Source organism: Choloepus didactylus, chromosome X (assembly GCF_015220235.1).
Source record: "Choloepus didactylus isolate mChoDid1 chromosome X, mChoDid1.pri, whole genome shotgun sequence".
In the NCBI taxonomy this organism is placed as follows: Eukaryota; Metazoa; Chordata; class Mammalia; order Pilosa; family Megalonychidae; genus Choloepus; species Choloepus didactylus.
The window spans coordinates 140,921,747-140,935,476 of record NC_051334.1 but is presented as its reverse complement, the minus strand read 5'-3'; the positions used below and the strand labels follow the sequence as shown (position 1 = coordinate 140,935,476).

The 13,730-nt window shown below is 36.0% G+C and overlaps 1 protein-coding gene across 6 annotated transcripts in view; it reads left to right on the top strand.

Moving 5' to 3' along the window:
- Positions 1 to 13,730, top strand: part of KLHL13 (kelch like family member 13) — a 368,989-nt gene that overhangs the window by 288,940 nt on the left and 66,319 nt on the right. The window contains exon 1 of one of the 6 annotated variants that reach the window (XM_037822306.1): positions 8,422 to 8,441. The exons of the other annotated variants lie outside the window; for them this stretch is intronic. The gene's annotated coding sequence lies outside the window, so the exon portion shown is untranslated. Of the gene's footprint in view, positions 1 to 8,421; positions 8,442 to 13,730 lie in introns of those variants that run through there. 6 annotated transcript variants of the gene reach the window in all.

Genomic DNA, 13,730 nt, shown 5'->3' with positions numbered 1-13,730 from the left:
AGTTATCAAATTTATTTGGAAAGGGAAGATGCCTCGAATTGCTAAAGTCACTCTAAAAAGAAAAACGAAGTGGGAGGACTTACACTCCCTGACTTTGAAGCTTATTATAAAGCCACAGTTGCCAAAACAGCATGGTACTGGCACAAAGATAGACATATAGATCAATGGAATCGAATTGAGAATTCGGAGATAGACCCTCAGATCTATGGCCGACTGATCTTTGATAAGGCCCCCAAAGTCACTGAACTGAGTCATAATGGTCTTTTCAACAAATGGGGCTGGGAGAGTTGGATATCCATATCCAAAAGAATGAAAGAGGACCCCTACCTCACCCCCTACACAAAAATTAACTCAAAATGGACCAAAGATCTCAATATAAAAGAAAGTACCATAAAACTCCTAGAAGATAATGTAGGAAAACATCTTCAAGACCTTGTATTAGGCGGCCACTTCCTATACTTTACACCCAAAGCACAAGCAACAAAAGAAAAAATAGATAAATGGGAACTCCTCAAGCTTAGAAGTTTCTGCACCACAAAGGAATTTCTCAAAAAGGTAAAGAGGCAGCCAACTCAATGGGAAAAAATTTTTGGAAACCATGTATCTGACAAAAGACTGATATCTTCATATATAAAGAAATCCTACAACTCAATGACAGTAGTACAGCCGGCCCAATTATAAAATGGGCAAAAGATATGAAAAGACAGTTCTCTGAAGAGGAAATACAAATGGCCAAGAAACACATGAAAAAATGTTCAGCTTCACTAGCTGTTAGATGCAAATTAAGACCACAATGAGATACCATCTAACACCGGTTAGAATGGCTGCCATTAAACAAACAGGAAACTACAAATGCTGGAGGGGATGTGGAGAAATCTGAACTCTTATTCACTGTTGGTGGGACTGTATAATGGTTCAGCCACTCTGGAAGTCAGTCTGGCAGCTCCTTAGAAAACTAGATATAGAGTTACCATTCGATCCAGCAATTGCACTTCTCGGTATATACCCGGAAGATCGGAAAGCAGTGACACGAACAGATATCTGCACGCCAATGTTCATAGCAGCATTATTCACAATTGCCAAAAGATGGAAACAACCCAAATGTCCTTCAACAGATGAGTGGATAAATAAAATGTGGTATATACACACGATGGAATACTACGCGGCAGTAAGAAGGAACGATCTCGTGAAACATATGACAACATGGATGAACCTTGAAGACATAATGCTAAGCGAAATAAGCCAGGCACAAAAAGAGAAATATTATATGCTACCACTAATGTGAACTTTGAAAAATATAAAACAAATGGCTTATAATGTAGAATGTAGGGGAACTAGCAATAGAGAGCAATTAAGGAAGGGGGAACAATAATCCAAGAAGAATAGATAAGCTATTTAATGTTCTGGGGATGCCCAGGAATGACTATGGTCTATTAATTTCTGATGGTTATAGTAGGAGCAAGTTCACAGAAATGTTGCTATATTAGGTAACTTTCTTGGGGTAAAGTAGGAACATGTTGGAACTTAAGCAGTTATCTTAGGTTAGTTGTCTTTTTCTTACTCCCTTGTTATGGTCTCTTTAAAATGTTCTTTTATTGTATGTTTGTTTTCTTTTTAACTTTTTTTTCATACAGTTGATTTAAAAAAGAAGGGAAAGTTAAAAAAAAAAAACAAAAAAATAAACAAGGAAAAAAAAAAAAAAGATGCAGTGCCCCCTTGAGGAGCCTGTGGAGAATGCAGGGGTATTTGCCTACCCCACCTCCATGGTTGTTAACATGACCACAGACATAGGGGACTGGTGGTTTGATGGGTTGAGCCCTCTACCACAGGTTTTACCCTTGGGAAGACGGTTGCTGCAAAGGAGAGGCTAGGCCTCCCTATGGTTGTGCCTAAGAGCCTCCTCCCGAATGCCTCTTTGTTGCTCAGATGTGGCCCTGTCTCTCTAGCTAAGCCAACTTGAAAGGTGAAATCACTGCCCTCCCCCCTACGTGGGATCAGACACCCAGGGGAGTGAATCTCCCTGGCAACGTGGAATATGACTCCCGGGGATGAATGTAGACCTGGCATCATGGGACGGAGAACATCGTCTTGACCAAAAGGGGGATGTGAAAGGAAATGAAATAAGCTTCAGTGGCAGAGAGAATCCAAAAGGAGCTGAGAGGTCACTCTGGTGGGCACTCTTACGCACACTTTAGACAACCCTTTTTAGGTTCTAAAGAATTGGGGTAGCTGGTGGTGGATACCTGAAACTATCAAACTACAACCCAGAACCCATGAATCTCGAAGACAGTTGTATAAAAATGTAGCTTATGAGGGGTGACAAGGGGATTGGGAAAGCCATAAGGACCACACTCCACTTTGTCTAGTTTATGGATGGATGAGTAGAAAAATAGGGGAAGGAAACAAACAGACAAAGGTACCCAGTGTTCTTTTTTACTTCAATTGCTCTTTTTCACTCTAATTATTATTCTTGTTATTCTTGTGTGTGTGCTAATGAAGGTGTCAGGGATTGATTTGGGTGATGAATGTACAACTATGTAATGGTACTGTGAACTATCGAAAGTACGATTTGTTTTGTATGACTGCGTGGTATATGAATATATCTCAATAAAATGAAGATTAAAAAAAAAAAAAAAAAAAAAGACATAATGCTGAGCAAAATAAGCCAGGCACAAAAAGAGAGATATTGTATGTTACCACTAATGTGAATTCTGTGAAAAATGTACAATGTTTTATACTGTAGAATGTAGGGGACCTAGACATACCAATTAGTGGAGGGGGAATGATAATCTAATAAGAACAGATAAACTATGGAGGGTAATCTCAATGTTATGGGAATGCTCAGGAATGATTATGGTTTGTAAACTTTCTTGGATATAGGAAGATCATGTTGGAAGCAATAGAGTTATTTTAGGTTTTTTTTTTCTCTTATTCCTTTGTTTTCTTAGGGGTTGTTAATTTTCTTGGGGTATGGTAGGAACATGTTGGAAGCAATGTAGTTATTTTAGATTATTTGTTTTTCTTACTCCTCTGTTTGGACATGGTTTATTAATTTTCTTGGGGTATGGTAGGAACATATTGGAAGCAAAGTAGTTATTTTAGGTTATTTGTTTTCCTTAATCCATTGCTTTGTTTGAAATGTTGTGGGTTTTTTTTGGTTGTTGTTTGCCTGTTTGTTTTTAATTTTTTGATAAACAAAAGTTAAAAAATTGAAAAAAAAATCAGTAGAAAAATGGGAGTAAAAACTAAATGACAAATAGGGTGGGATGGGGGGATGGTTTGGGTATTCTCTTTTCACTTTTATTTTTTATTCTTATTCTGATTCTTTCTGATGTAAGGAAAATGTTCAGAAATAGATTGTGGTGATGAACGCATAACTATATGATCATACTGTGAACAGTTGATTGTATACCATGGATGACTGTATGGTTTGTGAATATATATCAATAAAACTGAATTAAAAAAAAAATAAAAATAAATGGAATGTTAGGTCTGTAGCCCTGTGCAAATCACTTCCCTTGAGTGTTGAATCTATTTATTTGTTATACATGGTAATCTATTTTATTACAGACTTGTTAGAGAATAAGTTTCAGGTATCTTTCCTATGACAAGAACTCATCCAAAATTCAGATTCTGTTCCTTGCTTGCCAGTAAATACCATGATGCTGGCGCTAACTGAAAGTAATTTTAGTAAAAGCAATTTACCAGTGATCAGAATTCTTTAGTTATGGTTCATCAGATTGTGGTTAGATAAAGCAAATAAGGCTATGATCTGTTCCAAGGCAGCAACTACTCTTAAAGTTAAGAGTTATTTGACTTATTCTCTCATGTCCTTTATCAGAATAGGGAAAACTAGTTTATACAAATTTGTGTTTTAAAGCTAGTGTGTTTGTATTTAAATGATAATAATGTGGTTTGTTTATATAGTTTGATGAAAGGATTGGCTGACTAGGATAAAAGGAGATCTGACTAGGATTTAAGAGAAATGAATTTAAAAATATTACTCAAGAAATCATTCTCCATTTACCTATATTCTGATCTTTTTTATACTCAAAAATCTTCACCTAATTACAAAGGTTTATCAGATATGAAATTTCAATTAAATACAATTTCTTTCTGTTAAAATGTTTAAGTAAAATGGCTTTCACACATTTCTTGGTTAGCAAAAGAGGAAAAAAGGCATATCAGTGAATATGTATGGAAAATGATAAATTCTAAAGCAAAACATTTGATAGTTTTTGAAAAAAATGTGGATATTGTTTGTTCTCCAATTGTTAAATGCACATTTATTGTGAATAATTTGCCTAGGATATGGGATTAGTTAAGAAGGGCTAGACCAAAATGTCTTGAATCCAGGAGTGAAGACTTTGTTTTTTGTTCAGTTTATGGTGAGTCATTGGATATTTTTGAGCTATAAATAAGCTATACCATAATATATATGTGATTTATAATAACCAAGTCAAAGCAGGAAATAATAAATCTCTGAACTAGGGTGGGGCAGTGGTTGTAGTGAGGAGGTGAAGGATAGGAGCATGAATTTTGAAGACTTACAAATGACTAACTATTTCAAGAAATAGCTGGTGAGTGAATGAAGGTAGCAGCATTTAGAATACAGTTTTTCAACTATCTGGGAAAACTTTTAGTACCACGACTCCCTGCTCCCCTCTCCTATTCAGTGACTCTACTCTCCCCTTGTCTCCTCACCTGGACTCTGGTAGTCAGCAATTATAATTTGGGCTGTGAAACATTGGTTTAAAGGACTGCATGAAAGGAAGGAAAGGAATACTGCTCTTTTTCTTAGTTAATATACCTCTCTTCTTCCATTTATCTCAGACAGATCAAGGTAGTACTTCATTACTACTTCACAGTTCATAGTTTCTGCAAAACATGCACACACACATACACAATCTGAAAATGCTCCCATTATCTTCCATTTAAAGTTCTCACTTAAATGGCTGGAAAATGTGAATGCTTGACTCCTACTGTGTCATTTTATTAAAATGATATGATCTACTCTTTGTCAGTTCCACCCAAGAACTCATACTCTCTTTAAGCCCTGCTCTTCCTAAAAAGAAACACCTTGATCCCAAAGAGACTAACTTGTCAGTGATTCATAATTTGCATCACCCTCTCCAAAAAAAATCGGAAATCTGCCTTCCAGGAAAATATTACCAATTTTATGAAGAAAATTTAATACTTTGGGTAATCAAATATAGTTAGGGTACATAAATACTTTGCCAAAAGGACTCCTTCCTTAAAATTATTGCAGCATGGACAAAGACTTATAAAAGTATTTTTGCAGAACAATTTTTGGTATTCACATTAGCAGAGCTGTACGTGGCTAGATCATGAAAATTGCTTTGTGACGTAGGACATTTATAATGATCTTAGTAAAAACGGTTTGTTAGGAGTGTAGTAAAATGGTAGTTACTGCATTTTAGGAGGAAACCACACTTCTGGTGTTAAAGAATGCATTTATATTCTTGGAGTATGATACTTGAGTGTTTAATAGGTGAGTGGGCTGTAAGTGATGCTAACAAATGTTTGTGTCTCCTGACAACCTGAGAAACTAAGACCAGTGACGGCTATTTCTTTATGGTAAGCATAGTACAAAAGAGATAATTTAAAATCTTATAACAAAGTTTATTGAAAAAAATGGCAAGGTACATATGCACAAAAGGGAAAGTAATTTTAAGATGAGAAATTATACTTAAAAGAGACTCTTTGCTGCCATAAGCTCCAAATCTGAGATGAGTTTTAAAGAACTATCCTAACTGATTTCCAAACTCATTGGGTTGAGAACCAGTCTTCTGATGTGTTTTTTTTTCTTCATTTTTTTAATTGAAATTGTTCACAAACTATACAATTATCCAAAGATCCAAAGTGTACAATCAGTTGCCCATGGTACCATCATACAGCTGTGCATCCATCACCACAACTAACTTTTTTTCAGTTTTTAGAGCATTTTCTTTACTCCAGAAAAGACATGAAGACAAAAAAAGGAAACTCAAATCCTCCCATACCCCTAACCAGCCCCCTTCATTATTGATTCATAGTATTGGTAGAGTACATTTGTTACTATTGATGAAAGAATGTTAAAATACTACTAACTGTAGCATATAGATTGCAATATGTATATTTTTTCCTATATGCCCCTCTATTATTAACTTCTAGTTATAGTGTCATACATTTGCTCTAGTTCATGAGAGAGATTTCTAATATTTGTACAGTTAATCAATGACATTGTCTACCACAAGATTCACTGTTTTATACATTCCCATCTTTTAACCTCCAACTTTCTTTCTGGTGATATACATGACTCTGACCTTACCCTTTCCATCACATTCACACACCATTCGGCACTGTTAGTTGTCCTCACAATAACATGCTACCATCACCTCTGTCCATTTCCAAATGTTTAAGTTCACCCTAGTTGAACATTCTTTAGCCCCATTCCATATCCTGGTAACTTATGTTTCATGTCTATGAGTTTACATATTTTAACTAGTTCATATCAGTGAGACCCTGCAGTATTTGTCCTTATGTGTCTGTCTGATTTCAGATAGTGCCCTCAAGGTTTCATCAACCCATTTTTAAGATGGTTTTGTTCACACACCATACATTCCATCCTAAGTAAACGATTGTTCCCTGTATAGTCACATATTTGTGTATTCACCACCATCACCACTATCTATATAAGGACATCTCCATTTCTTCCACAAAGAAGGAGGAAGAGTCAAAGAAGGTAGAGAGACAAAAGAAAAAAAAAGAAAGAGAAAACAAAATGACAGCTAGGGAGCAACAAAAGGAAAGATAGCATTAAACCAAAGTAGAATAAGGAATCAGACAACATCACCAATGCCAAGAATCCCATATTCCTCCTTTATATACCCCTCTTATAGGCATTTAGCTTTGGTATATTGCCTTTGTTATATTAAAGGAAGCATAATACAATGTTACTGTTAATTATAGTCTCTAGTTTGCATTGATTGTATATTCCCCCAACACCTCCCTATTTTTAACACCTTGCAAGGTTGACATTTATTTGTTCTCCCTCATGTCAATACATATTTGTACCTTTTATCACAATCATTGAGCACCCTAGATTTCACTGAGTTATACAGTCCCTGTCTTTATCTTTCCTCTTTCCTTCTGGTGTCCCACATGGTCCCAACCTTCCTCTTTCAACCATACTCACAGTCATTTTTGTTCAGTATGCTTACATTGCTGTGCTACCATCACCCAGAATTCTGCTCCAAAACTCTCACTCCTGTCTTTTCCTTTCTGTCCGCAGTGCTCCCTTTAGTGTTTCCTGTAGAGCAGATATCTTGTTCACAAACTCTTTCATTGTCTGTTTGTCAGAGAATAATTTAAGATCTCCCTCATATTTGAAGGACAGTTTTGCCAGATATAGGATTCTTGGTTGGTGGTTTTTCTTTTTCAGTATCTTAAATATATCACACCACTTTCTATTGAGAAATCCACACATAGTCTTATCAAGCTTCCTTTGTATGTGATAGATCACTTTTCTCTTGCTGCTTTCAGGATTCTCGCTTTATCTTTGACATTTGATTATCTGATTATTAAGTTTCTTGGCATAGGCCTATTCATATCTATTCTGTTTGGGTTACACTGTACTTCTTGGATCTGTAATTTTATGTCTTTCATAAGAGATGGGAAATTTTCATTGATTATTTCCTCTATTATTGCTTCTGCCCATTTTCCCTTCTCTTCTCCTTGTCGGACACCCATGACATGAACATTCCTGCGTTTCATGTTATCATTCAATTCCCGGAGACATTGCTCATATTTTTCCATTCTTTTCTCTATCTATTCTTTTGTGTGTAGGCTTTCAGGTGTCTTTTTCTCCAGTTCCTGAGTGTTTTCTTCTGCCTCTTGATATCTGCTGTCGTATGTCTCCATTGTATCTTTTGTCTCTTGTGTTGTGCCTTTCATTTCCATAGGTTCTGCTTATTGTTTTTTTCAAACTTTGGATTTCTACCTTATGTTTGCCCCATGTTTTCTTTATAGCCATCATCTCTTTTGCCATATATTCCGTAAACTTTTTGAATTGATTTAGCATTAGTTGTTTAAATTCCTGTATCTCAGTTGAAGTGTAAATTTGTTCATTTGACTGGGCCAGAACTTCATTTTTCTTAGTGTAGGCTGTAGTTTTCTGTTGTCTAGGCATTTCACCTCCTTGGCCACCCCAATCAGGTTTTCCCAGATGAAAGCAGGCTCAGGTCTCAGAAGGAGGCAATAATTATCATGATTCCCTGAGGGTGTGTCTTAGAAGATTGGTGCACCCTGTGAGGCCTCAAGTCACTGTGCTTTTCTGCCCAGCAGGTGGCACCTGTCAGCCTGTCACTCTAGACTGGTGTAAGGAGGTGTGGCCTATGGCTGTTTTCCCCCAGGCTCCGAGGTCTGGTTCTGAATGGAAGGTGGGTAGTAGAGCTTGGCACTGCCTCCTTCCTCTTAGGAAAGATACACCCCCTGGGGGGATATTGCATTTGAATAATCTCTCTGACTCTGCTGTCTCCACCCTTGTCTGGGTCAGAGCGCTGGGAACTGAAAATGGCTGAGGCTTTCTCCACTGAACTGAAAAAGGGACAGAAAGCCCCCCTTCAGGGCCAGTCCACAGCCACCCTCAGTTTCACCCATCAGCCAGAGATAGCACCTGGTCCTCTGGGCTCCCCTTCTCTCCCAGAGAGTTCCTCTGGCTCTCCAAGGTCAGTTGTCACCAAAAGCCTCTGTCTGCTTGTTGGGGATTTGTAGCTTGTATTGAGCAGTCAACATTTGTTAACTAAAACCTCAGTTGGAGCTGGGCTGAGGTATATTCACTTGTTCAGAGAGTGCTGCTCTCTAGCACAGTGAGGCTTTGCAGTTTGGGCTGCTGTGGGGAAGGGGCTCTTGGCCCGGGTCTGCAGTTTTACTTACAGATTTTATGCTGCAATCTTGGTCATTCCTCCCAATCTAGGTTGGTGTATGATGTGTGGACAGTCACGTTTGTCCCCCAGCAGTTATTCTAGATTATTTACTAGTTGTTCCTGGTTGTTTATTAATTGTTCCAGGGGGACTAACTAGCTTCCACTCCTCTCTATGCCGCCATCTTCTTCTGAACCTTCTGATGTGTTTTTGCATTACCCTCCCCTGTCTTAAAAATACTGGCTCTAATGTTAAAACATATGATTAATTTAGTATTGAAATTTTTACCACATTTATTGAAATAATTAGAAATGCCTCTGGTTCATTGCAAAAATCAAGGTTGAGATTTGCTATAATTACTACAGGCTTGAAGACACAGAGATTCTGAGAGCTGCCAATTATGTTTCTTACAACATGGAATGCAATGGCTATTACTTTGTAAGCTTGAATCTTTATGCTTCAATTTTTCTCATGTTTCCTTTTGAAAGAGAAATAAACATTCCCTTAAGACATGGTCATGGATTATTGACTTTGTGAAGTTGAGTCTAACTGGGAAATCCAGAAAAGACAGAAAAAGATAGGATTTTCACCACTTCTTACCCTTGATTAATGGTTTTTTTGTTCCCAGTGGTATTTGTCTCAGTGATTTCTAATTGGTTTTGAATTTGTGGAATCTGTCTTTATTATAAGTTCTAAGATTGGATAATTTAGATGTTTGAAATTTAATAAACTGACATGTTAACCAGGTGAAAGCCCAATTCTTTAATAACAAACTTTTCCATTTAAATGTACCATAGCACAATAGTCAAGTTTCAAAGTAGTTTGCTGCAGATAATGGGAGTAAAATGGCACCTTGGTTAACAAATCATCTGAAAGCAAAACTCCTTGAAAGAAAGTTGGCTTAAGTATTGAAGGGGGTTGGATCTCATTCCAGTTTCTTCAAAAAGCAGGCTCACTGCCTCAGAGGTAGCTAGACTTCTCAAGAGAAGGCCTGGGGCTTGCTGTAGGGTGGATCATCCTTCCAGAGTGGTTATTTGTGGTCACTTGGATTGCGGTTATTTCATTTGTGCACTGGGAAGGGGACTATTAACAGTGATGGGAACACAAGCTGTTTCTTCCAAGACGTATGCACATATTGCCATCTCCCAATCACCAGTACCACTGGTGCATTACCTCAACTTATGTGGTCTCATAAGGCGAGGAGGCCTCAACTTAGCTTTTTTTATATAATAGGTATGGAATCAACATTTAGAAATGCTTTCCTTTGCTTAGTCATTTATTTCTACCTCAGGAAATAGAGTGGATTTGTATATACCCTATCTATCATATCTGTCTCTCTTGTCTATCTATCTATCATCAATCTATCTTGCTTTCATAAAAATATGTTAAGAAATGTGAAGAATGAGACATAATATATAAAACAACCTCCCAAACAAAAGAATTTTCTGGTCTAAATGCATGAAACTTGATGTAGTTTAACTGATGTATGTATTTTAAAATAGAGGGGAATTAAAGTCTTGAAATATGGTAGGTACAAGGAGAAAATGTTAATTTAGAAGTTTTTCAGTGACAGGATTGAGATATTCAGTGCAAATTCTTTGGAGTTTGGATAATTAATTTTCATCCTATTACAGTTATCTAATGGGGTATCATTTGTCATTCCATTTATCTAGCCCAATTCCCTAATCTGTGTCATAGTGCTATTTCTGTGGTTGTGATGGTTGGCTTTGGAATTCAGAATGTATTATTTTAAATGTTGCTATCAATAATATATCTTTAATTTAATTTAAACAAAATTGTCCCTAAATTTGATCCAAGTTATATCATGGAATATGCTATCTCCCTACCCCATATGTGTTGAGAGAATGGCTCAGGTGGTTTTTAGCTTTGTTGTTTTATTTTTTAGAAGTAGGGTTGTAAAAGTGAGTCATTTTGTATTGAATTAATTAAACAAGAGAATTACATGTCTATAAAAGGATGTCTCTCTCAGATGGGCACAATGTGGGTTTTGGAATCAGACTTGGGTTCAAATCATAATCCCCAGACTCAGTGATGCATTAAAGTCTCTGAGGTTCAGTTTTTTGCCTTTAAAATGGGGTTGTTTTGAGAATTAAGTAGCAAACTAGAACATGTCTGGCACAATGCCTAGTACACAGCAGGTGCTGGGTAAATGATCTTATTTCTATGTTAAAACTGACATCAGCTATTTATTAATGTGATTTAATTTTAATGCATATAAGATGCATGAGCTATAGCTTCTTCACTTTGGAAAAACATTTTATAGTCTGACCCTATTACCTTGAATTTTTTTTTCTCTTTCATTGGCTCTGGTATTACTGCAGAAGAAGATAAAGCATTGAAAAGATTAGTGGCTATTTTATATAATCTATGATAAATTTTCTATTATTGAAATTATTGCAGGTAGACAATAATGTAATTATATTTATGTAATTTTAAAATACAAATACCTAACAAAATGTTTATGTTTCCTGATACCTTTCAAGCAAACACCTCATTAAGGAGATATGTTCTCTATAGTTTCTTAAACAGTAGTTGATTTAGACCCTATTAAGAGAAGTTGCTATGATATTTACAATTTCCTTATGCAACAATACTAGAAATGATATTTTTAGTTTGGGGGACACATCTTTCAACATTTTATGTTTTAAGTTTTTTTCTTTCAACGTAAATGACAGGCTTATTTTACATAGTAAATTACTTCATGAGGCATTAAGTGGAAATTTTTTTTAACTTTTTGCTTAGCGGAAGTTGTGTTTGTGTGTGTGTGTGTGTGTGTGAGAGAGAGAGAGAGGGAGAAGGGGAGAAGATATTCAATGTTCATTTGGGAGGGGTGGAGAAGGATAGCTAGATTCTAAATTTTGTGAGGGAGAAAATTTGTTAATATCTTTAGAATACAATGCAACACAAAAACACAAATGGGAAATGACTTCTGCCATTTTAAGTTTTTAATTTATTTCTCAAAAAGTGGAGGGAAATACCTTGATATATTTAGCACTCAAATTCAAATGTGTTTGAGAACAGGTGCCTAAATTTCTTCCCCACCTGCCATGCAACTTTATCACAAGAAATGTTTCATTTAGCAAATGCTGCTGCTAGCAGACGCTTCTCTGTTTCAGAGCAGAAACACAAAAGGAGGGGGAGTACTTCTGTAAAGAAAACCTTTTTCTTTATTTTCTTTTTAAATTGTGAGTGTGAGAAATATGTTTTATTTTCCAGGGGATGGATGGTGGAAAGTATGAGTCAGTAAGTGGCTTGATTGACCAACCCCTTTTTGTTGTATTGTTATACCATTCATGGCTTTTTTGCTTTTCTTTGTTTTCTTTTTTTTTCATTGTTGTTGTTTGGTTTTATTGTTGTTCCTGTTCTTGCATACCAATATACTGGCATTGACTCAGTTAAGATAATATTTTTACTCTGGGAACTTAAAATATTTGTGTAATTCTTTTGACACTAACTCAGAAACCCTAATTCTTTTGTTACAGTGGAATTGTGTTATTACCCTACATTGTTAGACAGTTTTAACGTCTTTGTAATGAAATGGTAGCAAGCAAAATGAAATGCTATGAAACTAATCAGGAACCAAATAGAGAAAAGACAAAGGTGTTGTTCATACACTTTTGCCATTCTAGGTTTTCTTTGATATGTTTCTTTTTTCCCTCAGAAATTCAAAACAATACATGCAAGTACAGAGAACAATTTGACACCTATTCTGATTAGTCTCAGTACTTTTTGCCGAGTATGTATATCCCACTAGCACCTTTTATTCATAGCAGTTTCAATGTGCTTCTATTCATTTGGTTTGAGCAAGAAGTTAATGTGCCCATACATGGTTATGGATTGGCATACATAACTTCTCTACTAAGAAAAGTCAAGTGTTTTCATGCTAATAGTGATCATGAAGAAGCGATAAAAGTGTCCCTTTCTCCTTGACAATGAAATTAGACTACCTGGCTTTCTGTATAACATGAAGTGGTGCTTGCACTGATAGAAATCGAGAAATTGGGATGCACATTTTATAATTTCTCAAGATGATAACTCATTTTTCATACACAAAAGGCTGGCTTAGTGAATTTGGGGGGAAATTTTGCTTTTGGGTAGAGAAACTGAGATTGTTGGAATACTATTTGAGATTTTGGGTTCAAATGATGGAATTATGAGATGCTCTTCCCTTCCCCATATAGCATACCAACAAACGTTTGCTATAGTGAATTCTGTGAGTACATGTTTTTTTATAGAACCTCTACCAAACCATTACCTCCCCAGAACTGTTTATTGTAGAAAATATATTTGAACTAGATTGACAGATCTGTCTGGTTTCTCTTCAGCTCATATAAATCTTTTGCCTTTTTCTTTAGCTTTTGAAGTAATTAATTAGCAGAAAGTCAGATATTATCTTACCAAGAAAGGGCTACATTTTCACATTTTTTTTAAAATTTTAAGAGCAAGAGACAAATTACAGGGAGCAATTTACTATCTGGACTTTATTAAAACAGTAATTTCTGAGATATGTCATAAGGGCAATGTGGTTTGAGCTTTACTCCTTTCCCATTTACACCAGTGATTCTATAAAAATGTTAATTGATGGCATCTTTTTAATAACCCACAAAAATGAGATTATGTTTGCATTCAGAAGACATATTAAGCCTCCCATTTGCCATATTCTGTGCAGGGAATATTGAAACTAATAAAACGGTCTGCTTGAATATCCCATTAAAATAATTCTGAATGAATGGAAATGTTCTGGTTGGGGATACAAATCACCATCAATCTTATTTCCCACTTTT